Consider the following 22,509-nt stretch of genomic DNA (forward strand, 5'->3'; position numbering starts at 1 on the left):
ATCTTGTCACTTGCCATCTGGCTAAATTCACTTATAGTATTTGGGGGGTAAATTCCTTGGGGTTTTCTATATAGACAATCATACTGTCTGAGACTAGAGAGTTATTACTTTTTCCTTTCCAATATTTACTGCCTTACTGACTACTGCACTGGCTAGGATCTTCAGAACAATATTGAATAGAAGTGGTGAGTTTAGAAATCCTTGCCTTGTACCTGATCTTAGGGAAAAGTCTTTCACCATTAAATATGATGATAGTTGCAGGTGTTTTGGTAGATACCCTTTATCAGATTGAGAAAGTTCTCTTCTATTTCTAGTTTGTTCAGAGTTTAAAAAAAATCTCATAAGCTTTTTTTTTTAAAATATGTATCTTTGCTGGAGTATAACTGCTTTACAATGTTGTATTAGTTTCTGTTGTACAACAAAGTGAATCAACTATAAGTATACATATACCCCCATATCCCCTCCATCTTGAGCCTCCCTCCCATCCTCCCTATCCCACCCCTCTAGGTCACAAAGCACTGAGCTGATCTCCCTGTGCTATGCAGCAGCTGCCCACTAGCCATCCATTTTACATGTAGTAGTGTATATGTCAATGCTACTCCCTCACTTCATCCCAGCTTCCCCTTGCCCCGTGTCCTCAAGATCATTCTCTATGTCTGCGTCTTTATTCCTGCCCTGCCTGCCACTAGGTTCATCAGTACCGTTCTTTTAGATTCCATATATGTGCGTTAGCATATGGTATTTGTTTTTCTCTTTCTGACTTACTTCACTCTGTATGACAGATTCTAGGTCCATCCATGTCTCTACACATGACCCAATTTCATTCCTTTTTATGGCTGAGTAATATTCCATTGTATATATGTACCACATCTTCTTTACCCATTCCTCTGTTGATGGACATTTAGCTTCCTTCCATGTCCTGGCTATTGTAAATAGTGCTGCAGTGAACATTGGGGTGCATGTATCTTTTTGAATTATGGTTTTCTCTGGGTATATGCCCAGTAGTGGGATTGCTGGGTCATATGGTAGTTCTATTTTTGGTTTTTTAAGGAACCTCCATACTGTTCTCCATAGTGGCTGTATCAATTTACATTCCCACCAACAGTGCAAGTGGGTTCCCTTTTCTCCACAGCCTCTCCAGCATTTACTGTTCGTAGATTTTTTGATGATGGCCATTCTGACCAGTGTGAGGTGATACCTCATTGTGGTTTTGACTTGCATTTCTCTAATGATTAGTGATGTTGAGCATCCTTTCATGTGTTTGTTGGCAATCTGTATGTCTTCTTTGGAGAAATGTCTATTTAGGTCTTCCGCCCATTTTTGGGTTGGGTTGTTTGTTTTTTCGGTATTGAGCTGCATGAGCTGCTTGTGTATTTTGGAGAATAATCCTTTGTCAGTTGCTTCATTTGTAAATATTTTCTCCCATTCTGAGGTTGTCTTTTCATCTTGTTTATGGTTTCCTTTGCTGTGCAAGAGCTTTTAAGTTTCATTAGGTCCCATTTGTATATTTTTGATTTTCTTTCCATTACTCTAGGAGGTGGGTCAAAAAAGATCTTGCTGTGATTTAAGTCAAAGAGCGTTCTGCCTATGTTTTCTTCTAAGAGTTTTATAGTGTCTGGTCTTATATTTAGGTCTTTAATCCATTCATAAGGTGGTTTAATTCTGTTAAATATTTATTCTGCATCTGTTGATATGCTCACATAATTTTTACCCTTTATTTTGTTAATGTGGTGGAATAGGGGTGAGAGAACTGAAATTCATATCAGGAAAGCAAGACATAAGGTTTAAAATTAATTAATGATGAAGTTGCAATATATATGCATTTATAAATATGAAGGTAAATAATGGAAGAAATAGCTAAGAAAAATTGGCAGTGGTTGTCTCTGAGGAGCAGGCCTAGTTGGGAGGAGAGACTGATATTTTCAAAAGGTCTTTTAAGGATTGACACTTTAAATATGAGAATATGTAATATTTGATAACAAATTTTAAAAAATGGGTTCTAGGGATATGTAAAAATGAGGCTGCAGCTGATTATTGTGTGCTAAGGCTTGGGGGGCAAGGGTGTAGGGGAGACAGACTCAGCTGCAGGCATGTGTTATTTTGGTGGGGCATCCAGGAGACATATTTCCCATTCAGATGAATATACTGAATTCCCATTCAGTAGAGATAGGAGTTGAAAATAAAGACTTGGGAGTAAGCACCAGATAAAGGTTTTAAAGCCACAAGAGTGGACAAGACTGAACTTGCATAGGTGAGAAAAGAGTCAAGGACAAAAATCTGAGGAAAAATAAAAATAAACAAATGGGATCTAATTAAACTTAAAAGCTTTTGCACAGCAAAGGAAACCAGAAACAAAACAAAAAGACAACCCTCAGAATGGGAGAAAATATTTGCAAATGAAGCAACTGACAAGGGATTAATCTCCAAAATATACAACAGCTCATGCAGTTCAATATCAAAAAAAACAAATAACCCAATCAAAAAATGGGCAGAAGATCTAAAGACACTTCTCCAAAGAAGACATACAGATGGCCAAAAAAGCACATGAAAAGATGCACAATATCACTAATTATTAGAGAAATGCAAATCAAAACTACAGTGAGGTATCACCTCACACTGGTCAGAATGGCCATCATCAAAAAAATCTACAAACAATAAATGCTGGAGAGGGTGTGGAGAAAAGGGAACCCTCATGCATTGTTGGTGGGAATGTAAATTGATGCAGCCACTATGGAGAATAGTATGGAGATTCCTTAAAAAACCAAAAATAGAACTACCATATGACCCAGCAATCCCACTACTGGGCATATACCCAGAGAAAACCATAATTCAAAAAGATACATGCACCCCAATGTTCACTGCAGCACTATTTACAATAGCCAGGACATGGAAGAAAGCTAAATGTCCATCAACAGAGGAATGGGTAAAGAAGATGTGGTACATATATACAATGGAATATTACTCAGTCATAAAAAGGAATGAAATTGGGTCATTTGTAGACACATGGATGGACCTAGAGTCTGTCACACAGAGTGAAGTAAGTCAGATAGAGAAAAACAAATATCGTATATTAACGTATATATGTGGAATCTGAAAAAATTGGTATAGATGATCTTATTTACAAAGCAGAAATAGAGACAGACACAGAGAACAAATGTACGGATACCAAGGTGGAAAGGCAGGGTGGGATGAATTGAGAGATTGGGATTGACATATATACACTACTGATACTATGTATAAAATAGGTAACTAATGAGAACCTACTGTATCACACAGGGAACTCTACTCAGTGCTCTGTGGTGACCTAAATGAGAAGGAAATCCAAAAAAGAGGGGATATATATGTATACATATAGCTGATTCACTTTGCTGTACAGTGTAAACTAACACAATATTGTAAAGCAGCTACACTCCAATAAAAAAAAATCTACAAACAATAAATGCTGGAGAGGGTGTGGAGAAAAGGGAACCCTCCTATGCTGTTGGTGGGAATGTAAATTGGTACAGCCACTATGGAGAACAGTATGGAGGTTCCTTAAAAAACTAAAAGTAAAACTACCATATGACCCAGCATCCCACTCCTGGGCATATACCTTGAGAAAACCATAATTCAAAAAGATACATGCACCCCAGTGTTCACTGCAGCACTATTTACAATAGCCAGGACATGGAAGCAACATAAATGTCCATCAACAAAAGAACAGATAAAGAAGATGTGGTACATATATACAATGGAATATTACTCAGCCATAAAAAAAGAACAAAATAATGCCATTTGCAGAACATGGATGGACCTAGAGATTGTCGTACTGAGTGAAGTAAGTCAGACACAGAAAGACAAATATTATATGATATCGCTTATATGTAGAATCTAAAAAAAAAAAAGGGTACAAGTGAACTTATTTACAAAACAGAAGTAGAGTCACAGATGTAGAAAGCAAATTTATAGTTACCAGGGGATGGGGGGTGGGAGGGATAAACTGGGAGATTGGGACTGACATATGCACACTACTATATATAAAATAGATAACTAATAAGAACCTGCTATATAGCACAGGGAACTCTACTCAATACTCTGTAATGGCCTATATGGGAGAAGAATCTAAAAAAAAAAAAGGAGTGGATATATGTATGTGTATTACTGATTCACTTTGCTGTACACCTGAAACTAATACAACGTTGTAAATCGACTATACTCCAATAAAATTAAAAAAAAAAAAAAAAGAATATGAGAATAATGAGACAAAAAAAAAAACCCCAAAAAAAACTCTGAGGAAGGCTGGTATGTATAGGGTGAGGAGAAGGATTCAAGGAAGAAGACAGAGAATGAATTTCCAAAGGACAGGAAGAGAACCAGCCAAATATGACATGGAAGTCAAGGGAGGAAAGTGCTACATTCTTCCAACATGCCGAATTCCAAAGATTTTGTGTACCAACAAACATTAAAGCTATACTTTTCTTTTACAGGTGTTTCTCCTTAAATTCATGTAGAAATTTGGGAAGTTAATAAAACCTTAAGCAACATAAATATAATGATGGAAAACAGAGAATGATGTTACACATATTTTCATGTTGCTATTTATGTGTTCTATTTCAGGAAACATCTGGAGCAGAGGGTATGAGGTAAAGAACTTCCTCTGCTTATCTCAAATGATGAAAGGGTTCAAGAAGAAAATGATCCACATAAATCGTAGATGCAAGGGAAAACTGGTTGAATAGCCATGTCATTTAAATGGGACATTTTGAAGTCTGGAAGAAGAAAAATTGTAGAAAAGTGCCTAAAACTTTTTATTTAACAGAATACATAAGGTGTGATGATTCAGAAGGAATGAGTCATTTAGAAATAATATAACAGTTTGCCTGGAAAACACGGGCGCTCAGTGGTGGATGACTCAGTAAGGAAACTGATCCCAAGAGTACAATTTAGAGGAATACAAAAACATATACTATATGTATTTGCAGGATAAAAAAGGAGACCTGGAATATTTTATTTGTTGTGTTCACTTCAAAAATAGTTGAGAAAATAAATTAAGGAATCTCTTAGAAGGCAATATTTTTCTGGTGCTCAAAGAAATTATACATATGAACATGAAAGAACAATTAATGCTCTAGGTTTAGGGCTAATGTCTTAATGAGACTAAAAGTAAAATAAGAACATCTCAGCAGCAGGTCTAATTTGAGCATACAGGAATTAGGAAGTGCTTAAAAACTTACTTTTATCTTTACTCCAGTGGAGAAAGAGGAAATGTGCCTGAGGGGAAAAGCACCAGGTGGGCAGTCAGGGGCTCCTCCTCCCAGCTTCTGCTTCTGCACTGACCAGCTCACTAAGATGGTCAAGTCACTTCCCTCACTGGGATTCGCCTTCTCTTCTGGAAAAATAGGACAAAAGATGGCTCTGGGGTCTAGGGAACATGAGAAAAGCAAAAAATTCTTTCTTGTTTTGAATTACAAAAAAGCTATATATTTACCAGAAAACTATTTTGTATTCTTTGATGTGGGAAGTACAATGAACTGGCTATTAATTTTTAATGCATGTAATTTGCAAAGCTACTAATTTCTTGGAGTACTGGCTCCAAAGGAAAATCAGGAGGTTAAACTTTGACCATTTTATAATTTAAAAAAATCCTCTATATTTCAAAAAATAGTCATCTCTGACTGCTGGTAGTATTTTAAGTTACTTTAATTCATATATTTTCCTTTTCTAAGCCTTGTTCTTATTTTGGAGGAGATTATATAAAAATGAAATCACATTCTGTAAATAAAAATCATTTGGATGGGGCTTCCCTGGTGGCGCAGTGGTTGAGAGTCTGCCTGTCAATGCAGGGGACGCGGGTTCGAGCCCTGGTCTGGGAAGATCCCACATGCCGCGGAGCAACTGGGCCCGTGAGCCGCAGCTACTGAGCCTGCGCGTCTGGAGCCTGTGCTCCGCAACAAGAGAGGCCGCGATAGTGAGAGGCCCGCGCACCGCGATGAAGAGTGGCCCCCGCTTGCTGCAACTAGAGAAAGCCCTCGCATAGAAACGAAGACCCAACACAGCCAAAAATAAATAAATAAATTAAAAAAAAATCATTTGGATGGTTTAGAAGAACATATATACAATACAGTTTAATAAACATTTGAATGCTGCCAGGTACTCTTCAAGACAAGGGAACTACAAATCCTATAATTTTGCCTCAAACAGCTTGCAGTGTGAGTGGGCAGAGAAACAGAATATCTTTTACATCAAGGAAGGCACCCCAGAGAGGAGGACTGCCAAGCCCAGTCTGGAGTTAAGCAGAAGCAGTGGCTGCAGAAAGAAAGGGAAGATGCCTGGTGGACAAATGGAGCAAGGCAGGAGGTGGCCCCGGGAGGCCTGGGAGGTGTGAGGAGCTACTGGGAGTTTGGTGTTATTCCAGTGGCAAGTTTGAAGACAGGCTTCTAGGTGCTACCGCTAAATGGTGGGGGTTGGGTGGGAGGCAATGTAGCATCAGAGAGTCCCTGAGAGATGTCAGTCGGGGGTGGTGGGGACCAGGTCAGATTTACACTGTGGGTGTATCACTGTGTAGCACTGCAGAGGACACAGTTGGGGAAGCAAGACCAAAGCCAGGCAGACCAGGCAGAAGGCCTCTGCAAAGAGAGTCCAGAAGAGAATCAGTGAGGCTATAAATGAAGGAAGCTCAGAGGCTTATGTGACTATCCACGATCACAAATCTATGAGTACGAGCTGAATGTAAGTTATCTTTAAATCCTGTTCTTTTCTGTATCCCTGTGCAAGCACAAATTCTGGTCAAAGTTGACAACAGATCCTACATTCACTTTTATTAGGTAAATTATGGATCTTTAAAAAAAAAAAGGACTATTCATTAATGTATATTAAGTACCCAAAATGTTTAGGGCATTATAGAAAACAAGCAAAGCTCCTGATTATAGGAACTTATAAAATAAATGAGACAAAAAAGAATAGATCAATTCATTCAACAGGTATATATTGGGGCACTTCTGGGCCTTGATCACATTCTAGTGACAGTTCCTTTTAGAACATAATTTTTGCATCCTCCTTTCCTTTTCTGACAAGTTTATTTGGGTACAAGTGAACAGAGAATCTCTCCAGAGCCAAGTGTGCAATTCTAGGAGAGGACCAGGAACCTGGAGTAAAATAAATACAAGCCTGGGTCAGGGGAAAACTTGCTTGAATGGGACAGTAAGAGAACAGGGAAAAATCCCAACAGATGGCATGGATGGAGTAAGCAGAGGAGGAGCCTGGAATCGCCTTCAACGTAGCTTGGATTTGACAGATCAAAGTTATTATTGCTTATTTTTTTAAAAAACAGTTTTAATCTTTATAAAAGTAATGACTGTAGAAATAAGACACGATTGCTGGAAAAAAAAAAAGAGAAATACAAAGAGGAAAATAAAGATTACACCCAGAGATAATATCAATATGAACATTTTTGCCTTTTTTGACTTTCAACACACACATAAACATTCACAGAAATAGACATGGGGATTTTTGTGAATATTAATTTTTTTAACAAAAGTGAGACAATTATAGTTTATTATTTGCTTTTTCCACTTAGTATAGGGAGACCTCTTTTCATGAAAATAAAAATCTACACCATACATCTTAGATACATTCTGTGGATATACCAAATTTACTTGTTCAGTTCTTTACAAAGGCACATTAAGGCTGTACGATAAATAAGGTGCAGAAAGGAAGCAAGCAGCAAGGAAATGATAAAACTGACTTCAGTTGTGGCAGCATTTTCAATATTCTAAAGGTGGAAAGAGGTTAAGACATACGGAAGCTCATGAGATTTTAGTGTTCCAGACATAAGATGAATAATGTCTGATTCTGGAATTCTTTGTGGATGAAGAATTTCCAAAAGGGAAACAAAAAAAGTCTGCAGCCCAACACACACTAAAAATGAAGTAATTTCAAATCTTCACATCTGCAGAACAGATAGAATGTCAAAGACAGCACTCAGACAACTAAAAACAGTGGGTGGACTGCCAGGGAAAAACCAAGTGCCATTCTAGTGATCATCCATAACCTCGGCTTTCCCAGGAAGTGACAGCTCCCCACACTGTGCTCTAACACAAAGCGCACTGAGCCTTTCTCATGAGATGCTAGGCTGCCTTAAGACTTCATGGATCCTCTTTGGGCCTCCGTTTCCTCCAGCACTTGGCTGGGCTCTGTGAATTACAAACTGCGCTTGTCACAGTTCCCTTGGAAGCTGCCAATACTAGCCATTTCCCACTGCAACTAGAATAGTTCTGCTGTTACCTGTTTTATATATTGGATGGATCTCTAAAGAATATTTCATTTGAAAAAACAAACTTATATAGCTAAAAAACATTCTTAAAAATCACACGATTAAAAAAATAACATTCACCCTTCAGATTGTTAATCACAAAGGTAAAAATGCAAATTTATAATAGAGGGATCTGAAAGTTACCACCTTAACACCTTGGTTAAACTTAGAATCACTAATGGTGGGATAATCAGATATGTACCTTCCAATTCAATGTAATATGAAGACTGAATATCATGTATGGACTTTTCTTGCCAAGAATATTTAGCTTTAATCAAACTTTCAGATTTAATGTCCAATTATAGGAAATACAGGCAGTAGAGAAATAAGCTACACACCACCATGAGTAAACAGAGAAATTCATTATATGGCTCACTATAAGACAATTGGCCTGGTCTCTTCAATAAGTCAGTATCATGAGGGAAAAAGCACATGTGTGGAGCTGCATTGGGGGGGAAGTGGTGGAAAGAACACCAACTATAAAGGCTCTGAGGTGGGAGCATGTCTTGAATATTTTAGCATGAGTGAGAATGCCAGTGTGACTAGACTTTGACTTTTATTGAGTGAGATAGGAAGCTACTAAAGAATTCTGAGCAGAGAAATTCATGATCTGACTTAACTTTTTAAACAAGACCATTCTAGTTGCTCTTATGAGAACAGACTACAGGGGACAAGAGTAGAAGCAGGGAGACCAAAAAGGGGGCCAAATTTTCGTGGAATAATCCAGGTAAAAGATGATGTTGGCTTGGACCAGGTGGTAGCAGGGGAAGGGTGAAAAGTCAGATTCTGCATATATTTTGAAACAAGAGCCAATGGGACAGATGTGTCGGTTTTGTGGAAAAGAGGGAGGTCAAGGATGAATCTAAGGGTTGATTTTTTTAAAACTGTTGTTTGTTTGCTTGAACAACTGGAAGAAGAGAACTGACTTAATTCATACTGGGAAGACTGCAGGAAGAACAGATTTGTTGGTGGGAGAGGGAGCAGCTGTGGCAAGAAGGTCAGTAGTTCAGTTCTGGCCGTTACTTCTGAGGTGCCTACTAGACATTCAGGTAAAGGTGTGCAGAATGCTATTAAAGAATTAAATCTGGACTTCTGGGGAGAGATTTAGGATTATACAAATTTGAGAGTCATATTTAAAGCCTTGAGACTAGATGAGATCACCAAGGGAGGGAATATAGAAAGAAAAGAGAGAGAAATATATATAAATATTTATTCTATAATAAATCTTATTCTACAAGATTCCATAGAAATCTCTATTTCTATATAGGAATAGAATACAGAAAGAAACATCCAAAGGCTGAGCTTAGGAGCACTCAAACATGCAGAGTAGCGCTAATAGAACTTTCTGAGATGATGAAATATTTATATATCTGTGCCATTCATGTGGCTATTAAGCACCTGTAATATGGCTAATGCAACTGAATAACTGAAAACTTAATTTAAATAGCTACATGAGCTAGTGGCTATAGTACTAGACAGCCCAGACCTAGAGTCTGGGGAAGTGAAGGAGAGGAGAGAGAAAAGAAGTGGTCAGAGAGGGAGGAATTGTGAGACAGTTCTCCATGGGTCTCTCATGTTTCTGTACACATTGCAAGCAAGGCACTGCCTGTCTTGATAGTCAGTGATATGATATTTTATATGATATGATAGTCCCGTATGGTCTTTTTCAAGAATGTCTGTATAGCAAACAGCCTTGGAAAACTTGGTACTATCTCCCTCTGGAGCAAAGAGAAGGCATGCTTATTGACCATTATAAAATATTTGGGTTCTCTAAGATCAGGTTTCCTTTCTAATAACTCAACTCACCATGTGGGCAGGTGTAGTCTGGCCCCCTTCACATTGCCTCAGAGTAACTAGGGCTAAGGGAACCAGTACAAAAAGACTCCTACTCTGGCTACTGCTATTGCTGTAAGTAATAAACTGTCTTTCGTCTCTGATGCAGAAGTCCTGTGTCTTCTACCACCATTCATGAAACTGGCAAGCTAACTTGTTAGCTTACAAATAGGGTAAAATCTTAGATCTGCATAGTTCTTGACAAGTATTTTAAAATAAAGTGAAGAAGGTATTACAAGGAGGAGACAGTGGTTAACTCTGCTCCTGACTGTTAAGTCAGATAACTATAGAGAAATGTTTTGATGGAATTTTGGGAGCAGAAATATGACTGGTTTGGGTACAAAAAAAGAATGGGAAGACAAAAACCAGCAACAGACTACAGACAACTCTTCCAAGAAGTTTTGCTGTGAAGTTTAACTGAAACAAGACAATAGTGAGAGGGGAAAGTGGAGTCAAGGAGGATTATTTTTAAGATGGGGGAAATACAAGCATATTTTCATGTATAAGACAATGATTCAGAGAGGGTAAAACTGATATAAGAGAAAGAATTACAAAGTACTTATTAGGTTAGTTCTTTCACAGTAACAGGAAAGAAAGCAGAGTATACGGATACTACTACAAGTAGTAGGTAGGTATGGTTGTGAAAGCCTGTGAAAGCTCTTTTTCTTCTATTTCTTTTCTGTAACTAGGAAGCAAGGTCATCAGTTGAAAGTGACTTTTAGTCACTTTAAAAGTGAAAGTGAGGAGATGGTGAACATGTAAGGAGACTGAAGACATGCAATAATCATCTAGGAGGAAATGAAACAGAAAATGACTGGAGAAATCTAGTATGATTGCCAGGCAGCATTATGGGCCCACTTGAGGTTATGATCATTAATTTAATGCAAGCTCAGCATCATGATTTTACAGGCATGGAATAGGCAAAGAATTGGATTTAATCAGTGCTGTGGTTTAGCCAGGCAAGGCTGCTGAAGTGAGAGAGAGGCAAAGGAACTGAGGATGTATGCAAGGGAGAGATGATGATGATGATGGTGATGATGGTGATGGTGATGGTGATGGTGATGATGATGATGATGATGATGATGATGATGAAGAGGAGGAGGAGGAGGAGTAGGAACTCCAAGCCTCTATACCATCTCCAGAAATCCTAACCCTTCCACTGAGCCCTGTGGACTCATGGGTAGACAACAGCAAAATCCCCAGATCCTGGATCTCTTCTCTGAAGCTTTCTTCAACTTCCTTTACCTTCTTATTTAAATTGAAACTGTACTTTCCCCTGAGGATGCTGATTTCCCTGTAGCCCTCTTAGATGACAACTCTTTCTCTTCTACACCCTTCAAACATGAGGCCTGGTAGGTGCCCTTCTGGTTCCTCATTGCTACTTTCACACCATTCTCCACCTGCCCTCTCCCCAAATCCCCTGCTCTGAGTCACATAACATTAGATTTTACCACCCACCACCCTTATTGCAGGATTGAAGGCTCCCCAAAGTCACTCCCTTTCATTCCTTGATTTTACCTTTTGGTTCACTGTCACTCCAACACTGTTTCTAGTGTAATTCTTATTGATTTTGACATTCAAATAGATAGTCCATCTGATACACTGGCCTCTTAGGTTCTTGACCTTTTCTCCACAGTGTTAAATATGTTGATCTTGTTTTCTTCCCTGTCTCAGCCACTTTCTCCCATGATCCTACCCTACACCTTTAGAACATTTAAAAGTATATTTTAATAACCACACATCTAAAGGCTTATCATTCACCAAAAATTTATTGGTGAGTAACAGTAAGAATACCCTCCCTAGGCCTCCACTGGCAGAGTCAAGAAAATGGTCATACATCCGGCATAAGACCATCCTCTGCAGGAATTCATGCCAGCATCATCAGCAGATAATGAGAGCGCAAGAAGGAGAACTAGACATGTTTCCTCTCTGAGGACTCTTGGGCTTGTATTCCTTAGATGCAGGGGAGAGGGGTGTGTGAAGGACTGCGGGAGAGGCAGAGGCATGCTGCTATGCTGACTGATCCTTCTTGTACTGGGCTTGCAGAGGGAAGAGTAGTATTACTACACCATCATTTTAAAAGTACTGATATGCTAGGTATTGTGCTGAGCACTTAAATGCATTATCTAATTTAATTTTTATGCCAGCATTGAGCACAGTGTTATCTCCATTTCAAAGATGAGGAAACTGAGGCTAAGGGAAGTTAAAAAAACACTTGCTCATATTACATACTTAGAAAGTGGAAAAAGTGATTTGAGCACAATTTTCTCTAACATGTAAGCCCCTCTGTCCATATTAAAGCCAAAGGAGCTGGGATAGTCAGTACCTGAGTCCCTGCCATAATTCCATATTTCTCAACATCTAGAGAAGGAATTGTCTCAAATCTCAGTAGGCACAAGAAAAAGAAAGGAAGTATGGAAGGACAGAAGGAAGGAAGGACAGATGGATATAAATCTATAGAACAGTGAAGTTCTTTGTAGTAACCTGGACAGAAAGAACACAAAAGTTTTTTTTTTAACCCTAATTTTGTGTTTCAGAAACCTTGAAAACTTAATAAATTTATTAGTGAATGATTAAATTGTGACACATAAAATAGCCATATAAAATAAAATCATAACAGATAAGTTGAGTAAAATTTAGACCCTTAAAAACCAATGAATAATGTTAATGCTACTTATTTGAACGTCAGACAATAAGTATATTACCAAACTTTGTAAGCATAATTAAGACAATGAGCTTGTTCAATAATAAACCTGAGAAATAATTAAAAGCATATTCACAAATGGCATCATATCCAGAAATAGAACTATATACAAGACATGCCATAAAACCAAGCACAAAGCTTAACTTTTTTTTTTTAGAACAAGTGACCTGGGGCTTCCCTGGTGGCGCAGTGGCTGAGAATCTGCCTGCCAATGCAGGGGACATGGGTTCAAGCCCTGGTCTGGGAAGATCCCACATGCCGTGGAGCAACTGGGCCCGTGAGCCACAACTACTGAGCCTGTGCGTCTGGAGCCTGTGCTCCGCAACAAGAGAGGCCCGTGCACCGCGATGAAGAGTAGCCTCCGCTTGCCACAACTAGAGAAAGCCCTCACACAGAAACGAAGACCCAACACAGCCAAAAATAAATAAATAAATAAATTTAAAAAAAAACAAAAAAACTCACTCACTTTAGAGCAAGTGACCTATGAGATTAAATCAACGGGAGGGAAGTAAAAAATGCAGAAGACTCTAAACATGGAAGAGCTGCAAACATCAGGGCAAGAAAAAAATTAATGTAAGTGTAAAATATGAGATTTGATTTGGAGGAAACATAAATACAAAGATTTAGTGCAAAGAGTCTCTGAACAAAAGGAACTTAGAAATAATTTCCATTTATTCATGAGGTATTTATTAAGCATTTATAGCACTGCTACAGTTTCTTAGGAAGGTAAATGATGGGATTCAGGTGGCAGTGGGATGGATCAGGGAAGCAGAGCAGAGGTGAGTCAGAAAGCCACTGCAATTTACTCATCCTTATATCCCCAACGTGGAGCCAGTGCACAGCATAAGATAGGAATTCAGTGTTATTTTCTTAATGTATGAACTGTCAGATGCTGTGAAGCACCCCAAAATTCAACTGGTGTAGGGGAACAGGGCAAAAGCCCAATGGAAATATCTACAGGCAAGAAGGAAATGCAAACTATTTTGAGCTGACAACCTTCACAGTTTTCACATGTCCCTCAACAGAACGCACTGCTTCCCCATTTCTTTGTTTCTGCCCTGGATACAGCTTTGGTATCTTACTTATTGAGCCAACTGATCCCTTCTATTTAATCAACCTTGACATATCTTAGCTGAAGTTGTATCACAAATCAGATCATTGGTTCACTTTTGCCCCAATCCAGTGAATCTCTGAGCTTGCCCAATGGAAGAGCGTAGGAAGCACTTGTCTGTCTGTAAGACAATTTCAGGCAAAAGGCTGTGGTCCTGTGGGCTCAAGAGTAGTACCTAACTAAATAAAACAACCCTTGGGGCACAAGTCTGAGTCACCACCTCTAGTGGGGCTCTGTGGCCACAATTTCAGCAGAAAATTTTTCATTCAATATCATAATAGGTGTGTTTGGAAGAGCAGGGAGCTGGGAAAAAGGATGCTGAGATCAGACAGGAAAGCAGAACTGAGAACAAGGTTCAAAGGGTGACATGATGGGCATCCAAACCAAAAGGCTAGAAGCAGGTATGGAGGTTGAGCACAGAGTCAGAAATTTGAGAGCAGGAGAGCTGAGAATAAACAGAGAGTTATCTGCTATAAAAGAACAAGTGAGGTTGTTCATGACTTGCTTTGTATTTGCTGGTCATACATGTGGTATGTCAGACTGAGCTGACAGGTCCAAGTCTAGGGTCAGGGCAGCCACCAAGCCTGCCTCACCAACCTGTCATTCAGCCTCAAGTACCCTGAGGGATATGATGAGAACCCTGAGACACTCCCAAAGTTCTTCATTCAGTTGACATTCTGCATGTGGGACTAAGGGACCTCTGTGTTCCTGCAGATGAGGTCTAGCAAGGGTTTACTTGTTATTAATTACTTACTATACAGACAGACAACCCAGTATAGCCTGGTATATACACAACCAGAGTACCTTATGCGGGCAATAGATCTTTTTACAGATACCTTGGTAGGTGTTTGTAAGGCCCCAAAAGTGGAATGGCCATCTGACATATTTGTAGGCCATACCCAGGATATAAACTCACTAAGGGCTATCTCCAAAAATCTCTCTCAATTTTGACCACTTCTCATTAGAATCCTGCTACAATCTTGGCCCATATTATCCAGCTCTCTCACCTGCACTATCATCATGGCCTTTTAACTGGTCTCTCTGCTTCCACTCTAGCCTCTCCATACTCCAGTCATTTTCCAAACAGCACAACTAGAGGAAAGCAAATCAGAGTGAATCACTCTCCTATTTAAAATGCTCCAGTGCTTACCTACTCCATTTTGAACAAAATCTAAACTCCTCTACCATGGCCTAATATACCTCCAGAATCTGCCTACCACTTCCCTCACCTCATCTTGTACTGCTCTTCCTTGGCCTTTGTTTTGGTTCCTCCAATAGACTCTTCTCCCTTGACCAAGGCCCCGTTTCATTACTTTCTACCCCATTACCCAGTTTACTGTTTGTATCAGCACTTATCAGTACCTGTAGTTGTTTTATTTATTGTTTACACATTTACTGTATTTTCCCTGCAATAGAATGTAGGCTCCACAAAGGCAAGGATCTTGTTTGCTTGTTCGTCACTGTATCCCAACACCAGTACAGTGCCTGGTATAAAGGAAGAACTTAATGAGGAAGGAAAGGGAAAAGGGAAGGAAGCAATTTGCTAATATACTACCATTTCTGATTCGTTAGATGAGACTAGACTAGGAAAAAAGTCACCTTTTAAAACTAGTTTCAGGACGGACTGACTGACACCATCTAGGATGAAGAGGCCCTCTTGGACATTTCTGATAACTGCTTAGTCTAACTTTCATTTTACTTAATGAGAAGGTTTAGCACATGCCTTGTACCTAAGACCAGCATCCCTGGCCCCTATCACAGATGCCCTAGCACTGAGAGGCAACATACAGAAGACGATCCACTAGAACTGCATGATCCCCTTCCAATACACACTGAGAAAGACTGCCTACCAAAGGAGGATTGATTATTTGTGTACTATGGCTAGGAAAGTTCTTTTATAAAAGTCTACTCATCAATATATCTCTGGTTCACCAGTAAGGGGGCTCTGTACTACCCTAATCTCCAAACTTAGCTGACACATGTCCAAATCCCTAGAGAATGTATTCCTGTATAGGCACTTGGTTACCAAAGCATCTGAGAACATTTTGTCAACCAGGTCTTAGTCTTTTAAGAAAAGTGACACATCCACACTGATAAATGGGGACCATTAAGAGCTTCTGCTGGTAGTACTGTCACTCAGTACATCTACCCCTAGTGGTGCTCCTCCTTATGAATGCCCTTGCTACTACTCACCTGTGCTACGCATGAATGGCTCAAGACAAACCCAACCCCACCACTTTGGAGTGGGAGGACTAGGCCATTTGAATGTTGGTGGTTACCAAGCTAGGTGAGCTGGATGGAACTTAATGGAGCTCCCCAGTCTGATTTGTCATCTGCCTAAACAGACTTTTATCATGACTGTAGCTGGGAAACAGACTTCAGACCAAGGTATCTATCTATACCTTGATAGACATTACAGTACAGGTCTTAGGAAAAATTTTGGTTAAATTCCTAAAGTTTTAATCATTTACTTTATCTCATCTTCTAGGGCCCTCATTCTTGTTGGTTGGGAATCAGCTGTAAAGATTATTGGGGCAACAAAGTTGCCTAAGGTTATAGAATGGACAGTGGGTGGTTCACTTTGTAAACTGACCTGATTTTTTTAATTGAAGTGTAGTTGATTTACAATGTTGTATTTGTTTCAAGTGATTCAGTTATACATACATATATATATGTGTATATTCTTTTTCAGATTCTTTTCCCTTATAGGTTATTACAAAATATTGAGTACAGTTCTCTGTGCTATACAGTAGGTGCTTTTTGGTTATCTATTTTATATATAGTAGTGTGTATATGTTAATTCCAAACTCCTAATTTATCCCTCCCCCCACCTTTCCCCTTTGGTAACAGTTAAGTTTTTCTAAGTCTGTGGGTCTATTTCTGTTTTGTATATAAGTTCATTTGTATCATTTGTTTTTATTTATTTTCTTTCCTTTAAAAAATTTTTAAAATTTAAGTATAGTTGATTTACAATGTTGTGTTAGTTTTAGGTGTACAGCAAAGTGATTCAGTTTTTTTTTTTCAGTTTTATACATATATTCATTTGTATCATTTTTCTTAGATTCCACGTATAAGTGCTATCATAGGATATTTGTCTTTCTCTGTCTGGCTTACTTCACTTAGGATAATCTCTAGATCCATCCATGTTGCTGCAAATGGCATTATTTCATTCTTTTTTATGGCTGAGTAATATTCCATTGTATACATGTACCACATCTTCTTTACCCATTCCTCTGTTGAAGGACATTTAGGTTGCTTCCATGTCTTGGTTGTAAATAGTGCTGCAATGAACACGGGCGCGTGTATCTTTTCGAATTATAGTTTCCTCTGGATATATGCTCAGGAGTGCGATTGTCGGATCATATGGTAGCTCTATTTTTAGTTTTTTAAACAACCTCCATACTGTTCTCCATAGTGGCTGCACCAATTTACATTCCCACCAACAGTGCAGGAGGGTTCCTTTCTCTCCACACCCTCTCCAGCATTTATTATTTGCAGACTTTTTGATGATGGCCATTCTGACTGGTGTGAGGTGATACCTCGTAGTTTTAATTTGCGTTTCTGTAATAATTAGCGATGTTGAGCATCTTTTCATGTGCCTTTTGGCCATCTGGATGTCTTCTTTGGAGAAACAGCTATTTAGATCTTCTGTCCATTTTTTTTTAGAAATTCATGTTCTTTTATTTATTTATTTATTTATTTATTTATGACTGTGTTGAGTCTTCGTTTCTGTGCGAGGGCTTTCTCTAGTTGCGGCAAGTGGGGACCACTCTTCATCGCGGTGCGCAGGCCTCTCACCATCGCGGCCTCTCTTGTTGCGGAGCACAGGCTCCAGATGCGCAGGCTCAGTAATTGTGGCTCACGGGCCCAGTTGCTCCGCGGCATGTGGGATCTTCCCAGACCAGGGCTCGAACCCGTGTCCCCTGCATTGGCAGGCAGATTCTCAACCACTGCGCCACCAGGGAAGCCCTTCTGTCCATTTTTTGACTGGGTTTTTTTTTTTTTATATTGAGCTGTATGAGCTGTTTGTATATTTTGGAGATTAATCCCTTGTCAGTTGCATAGTTTGCAAATATTTCCTCCCATTCTGTAGGTTGCCTTTTTGTTTTGTTTATGGTTTCCTTTGCTATGCAAAAGCTTTTAAGTTTAATTAGGTCCCATTTGTTTTTTTGTTTGTTCGTTTCGTTTTTATTCCCATTAATCTAGGAGATGGATCCAAAAAGACATTGTTGCGATTTATGTAAACTGACCTAATCTTCCTAGGGAGATTACATTTAGGAGACTATTACACTCTGTCTTTTTTTTTGGGGGGGGGCGGCGTACATATTTTATAATCTCCTCCTTTTTTTTCAGAGCTCAGGGCACCAATCCATTCCTTCTTAAACAAGTCTTCTCTCTTATGTACTGAACAAGAGATGTCCCTACTTCTTAGGGACCTGCCTTGTTCACAGGTTAGGTGGGACAACTATATGAGTCACAACTGCTTTCCAATCCCTGGTCAAGTTTAGTTGAGACACCGACTCAAGGTAGGCCAATCATGTTTTCTCTCCCGGGAACTTGGAATTGAAGCAGTGGAACACTGTCAATTAGCTGAGAGCTCTGGGTCTTAAAGTTCTACAGAATTGATGGCTGAGACCACTGTTTTGGGGCATCCCACAATGAGCAACATGGCAGGAGAAGCTGGTGTTAAGAAAACAGAGCACATATAACACAGAGAGAAAGAGAGAGAAGAGTATGTTCAGTTTCTAAAATTGCAGTGAACTGATGTGCTCCCTGTGTATTTTTTCTACAAATAACCTTTTTACAAATATATCTTTAAGTGGATATTTATTCCTTACAACCAATCATTTTCTATGACATGAAAACATACACCTTCATTGATATTCTCTCTCCATTTTTCTTTCAGCTCTTGCTTTCATAATACTTTACTGCCTTCCCTCTCCTGGTCTTTCTTCATTTAATCTGTAACCAAAAAAACTTCACCATGTGTAATGGATACTTAATGTGTGTGTTTTTTTTTTTAGCAGCCTAGATAGACTCTTTTGGACATTCTAATCTTTGATTATAATGGGGCAGTTGAGCAATACATGTGTCCATCTGCCTACTTTTGAGACCAAAGCGACAACATATATTGAAAGGGGGAAATCATTACCCTTCTGAAAGTGAGTGGCAATTTTGTGCTCTTCAGTTAAAGGGCCTCATCCCATGACACATCCTGTCCCTACATTCTGAGGATGGTACCTGTCTTTTCCAGGCTGGCCATTCTGGATACAGGCCCAATCTGACATCAATCAGTACAATTTCAGTGATCAGGTCTACAATGCAGATCAGTGTTTCCCAACCTTTCTTGAACAATGAATGTTTTTTAAAAATAATACTGTGAACCTCCTTAGGAATTTAAAAAATTATTTTAAAAAAATTCTTATGACACAAGTAAAGGAGTTTTAAGTAAAAATATTTCATCTTAGTTCAGCATATTATTAAAGCTTTATTATAAAGCTCATGTGGCAAAGTTTTAATTATACTGATAATATTTAAGGACAAATTTTGACTTCTACTCATAGTAGATGAACTGTTTTATCATGTAAAGAAAATCACATGTTGTCAAATAAAATTGTCAAAAATTAAAAGATGGATTTACAACCAATATCCTGAGATAACCATAGTTCGAAAAGGCACATGCAGCCCAATGTTCATTGCAGCACTATTTATAATAGTCAAGACATGGATGCAACCTAAATGTCCATCAACAGAGGAATGGATAAAGAAGATGTGGTACATATATACAATGGAATATTACTCAGCCATAAAAAAAGAATGAAATGCCATTTGCAGCTACATGGATGTACCTAGATATTATCATACTAAGTAAAGTAAGTCAGACAGAGAAAGACAAATATCCTATGATATCACTTATATGTGGAATTTAAAAAAAACATACAAATGAATTTATTTACAAAACAGAAACAGACTCACAGACTTCGAAAACAAACTTATGGTTACCAAAGGGGAAAGGTGCAGGGAGGGATAAATTAGGAGTTTGGGATTAACATACACACACTACTATATATAAAATAGATAGTCACCAAGGACCTACTGTATAGCACAGGGAACTCTACTCAATATTTTTTAATAACCTGTATGGGAAAAGAATCTAAAAAAGAATGGATATATGTATAACGGCATCACTTTGCTGTAAAGCTGAAACTAACAGAACATTGTCAATCAACTGTACTCTAATATAAAATAAAAATTAAATTAAAAAAATGGACTTGTCACCAAATGTATATTGAAATGTAGGCTGAAATTTAATCCACATTATAGCATCCAAAACAAACAAACGTTAAAAACCTGATATTTGGAATTCTTCCATTTTGAGCTTATAAAAATCAACTCTTATTTTGGTAATTTGGAGGTTTAGTTTTTTTTGTTTGTTTTTTAAATAAATTTATTTATTTATTTTTGTCTGACTTGGGTCTTTGTTGCTGTGTGCGGGCTTTCTCTAGTTGTGGCGAGCAGGGGCTACTCTTTGTTGCGGTGCGCGGGCTTCTCATTGCGGTGGCTTCTCTTGTTGTGGAGCACGGGCTCTAGGCGTGCAGGCTTCAATAGTCGTGGTCTGTGGGCTCTAGAGCGCAGGCTCAGTAGTTGCGGTGCCCGGCTTAGTTGCTCCGTGGCATGTGGGATCTTCCCGGACCAGGGCTCAAACCCATGTCCCCTGCATTGGCAGGCATATTCTTAACCACTGCACCACCAGGGAAGCCCTGGTGGTTCAGTTTAATCAAGGTAGAAGAAATGGTTTCATGTTGCTCTTTGAGAGACGTTCTCAGCAAACATACACTGTAGATCTTTATCACCAATAAACAAAAAGCCAGTTGGACAGAATAACGCTGTATATTTTTTCTTTTTCATATTTTCAAGTATTTAAATCTTTCCTTTTTAGAATCTGAAGTACCTAAACAGAGTATGATCAATTATAATAAAATAAACATCCAGCTATCTATAACACTAGTTGTATAGTAAGTTGAAAATGAATTATTTTTAGAGCAAACCTCTTATTTCATACCACATGGAGCCTCTCAATTGACAATTCATTTTAGAAATGAAATCATCTGAATTTGATTAGACCCCTTCTTTGTTTCATGATATTCAGTACAGTATCTTTACCTTGCTATTTGTATTTGGTTAACCAACCTGAAATTATTTTCTCTAGAGTAGCTTTAAGAATAGGAAATAGCAAATGCCAATTATATGCATGTATGAATACACATGACTTTAAACTAAGGCATGCCTGGCTAATGTTTTTATATTTAAAATGATTTAAAAAAACCTTTTTATTTTGAGTTAATTATAGATTTCCAGAAGAACTGCAAAGAGAATACAGAGAATTCCCTTATACCCTTCACCCAGCTTCCTTTAATCATGTAGTTTTTTAAGTATTAGAAACATCTTGATATTTCATAAAAATTTTGATCAGATGAATGCAAATTAAGTATTTCATAAAGAGCATCTTGAAATAGTTTTGCAGAACTATCATTTTTCATGCTCCTCATTAATCTATGATATCTTGACATGTGTTTCACACATGTTCCATCTTTAACCAACAGTCCATTATGAGTACAAATTAAACTATACTTAAAACTAAGAACAACACTTAAAAACAGTATAATGGTCCTTCTTAAACTCTTCCAAACAGTAGAAGAGGAGGGAATACTTCCAAACTCATTTTATTTTATTATTTTTAAAAATTTTTATTAGAGTATAGTTGATTTACAATGTTGTGTTAGTTTCAGGTGTACAGCAAAGTGAATTAGTTATAAATATACATATATCCACTCTTTTTAAGATTCTTTTCCCATATAGGCCATTACAGATTATTGAGTAGAGTTCCCTGTGGTATAGAGTAGGTCGTTATTACTTATCTATTTTATATATGGTAGTGTATATATGTCAATCCCAATCTCCCAATTTATCCCTCCCCACCCCCACTCCCTGGTAACCATAATTTGTTCTCTACATCTGTGACTCTACTTCTGTTTTGTAAATAAGTTCATTTGTACCCTTTTTTTTTAAAGATTCCACATATAAGTGGTATCATATATTTGTCTTTCTCTGTCTGACTTGCTTCACTCATTATGACAATTCTAGGTCTGTCCATGTTGCTGCAAATGGCATTATTTTGTTCTTTTTTATGGCTGAGTAATATTCCATTTTACAAATGTACCACATCTTCTTTACCCATTCCTCTGCTGATGGGCATTTAGGTTGCTTCCATGACCTGGCTATTGTAAACAGTGCTGCAATGAACACCGGGGTGGGGTGCATGTATCTTTTCGAATTATGGTTTTCTCCGGGTATATGCCCAGTAGTGGGATTGCTGGGTCATATGGTAGTTCTATTTTTAGTTTTTTAAACAACTTCCATACTGTTCTCCATAGTGGCTGTACCAATTTACATTCCCACCAACAGTGTAGGAGGGTTCTTTTCTCCACACCCTCTCCAGCATTTACTGTTTGTAGATATTTTTGATGATGGCCATTCTGACTGGTGTGAGGTGATACCTCATTGTAGTTT

General features: G+C 38.3%; 1 protein-coding gene across 3 annotated transcripts in view; it reads right to left on the reverse strand.

Annotated features, from left to right (window-relative positions):
* Positions 1-22,509, reverse strand: part of PPP2R3A (protein phosphatase 2 regulatory subunit B''alpha) — a 206,310-nt gene that overhangs the window by 169,107 nt on the left and 14,694 nt on the right. The window contains exon 2 of one of the 3 annotated variants that reach the window (XM_082393423.1): positions 5,214-5,368. The exons of the other annotated variants lie outside the window; for them this stretch is intronic. The gene's annotated coding sequence lies outside the window, so the exon portion shown is untranslated. The remainder of the gene's footprint in view (positions 1-5,213; positions 5,369-22,509) is intronic. 3 annotated transcript variants of the gene reach the window in all.

This window comes from Balaenoptera borealis, assembly GCF_965194805.1.
Source record: "Balaenoptera borealis genome assembly, chromosome: 5".
Lineage (NCBI taxonomy): Eukaryota > Metazoa > Chordata > Mammalia > Artiodactyla > Balaenopteridae > Balaenoptera > Balaenoptera borealis.